Genomic DNA, 952 nt, shown 5'->3' on the forward strand with positions numbered 1-952 from the left:
TATATATATATATATATATATATATATGTATGTGTGTGTGTATGTTTGTGTGCCTGTGTTTGTCCCCCCAACATGGCTTGACAACCGATGCTGGTGTGTTTAGGTCCCCGTAACTTAGCGATTTGGCAAAAGAGACCGATAGAATAAGTACTAGGCTTACAAAGAATAAGTCCTGGGGTCGATTTGCTTGACCAAAGGCAGTGCTCCAGCATGGCCACAGTCAAATGACTGAAACAAGTAAAAGAGTAAGTCTGTCTACGAGTGCTTGTGAATCAGCAATCGCGTCTACAAGTGATGGTATGCAAGTGAAAGTGATTAAAAAAAACGATTATATTTTTCATTATAAATGATCTTGACACATTCTTTTTAATCTACATAAAATATTCTTTACATTCTGCTGTTGTTTTATTGCCATCTGTTTACAAGTATTATAAATTTTATAGGTAAAATATTTTTCTGGGAACAAATTGATTTATAACATTGTTACTATGGGAAATTATTGCTCTGCTTTACAAGTTTTCCCTTTACAAGTGGTCTCCAGGAACAAATTAACTCATATATCAAGGCATTACTGTATAAAGAAAAAAAATATTACGGAGATGTACTTGCATAGCAAGTGACCTGATCTGAGATTGTGTGCTGGAACGAAAACAATTGCAGCGTGGAAGGTGTTTATAAGCCATTTAAAATGGCACACAAAAACCGTTAGATTCACTTCAGCATTTAAATTTAATTTGTCAAAATATTTTCGTCGCTTTGAGACCGCGACCTGTTCACTGAGATGCAGCACAGAATTTTGTCAGTGAACAGGTTGCGGTCTCAAAGCGACGAAAATATTTTGACAAATTAAATTTAAATGTTGAAGTGGATCTAACAGTTTTTGTGTGTTATTTTAAATGGCTAATAAACACCTTCCATGCTCTGAAAAAAGAAAAATGATAGCTTACTCAAC

This window comes from Octopus bimaculoides, chromosome 5 (assembly GCF_001194135.2).
Source record: "Octopus bimaculoides isolate UCB-OBI-ISO-001 chromosome 5, ASM119413v2, whole genome shotgun sequence".
Classification (NCBI taxonomy): Eukaryota; Metazoa; Mollusca; class Cephalopoda; order Octopoda; family Octopodidae; genus Octopus; species Octopus bimaculoides.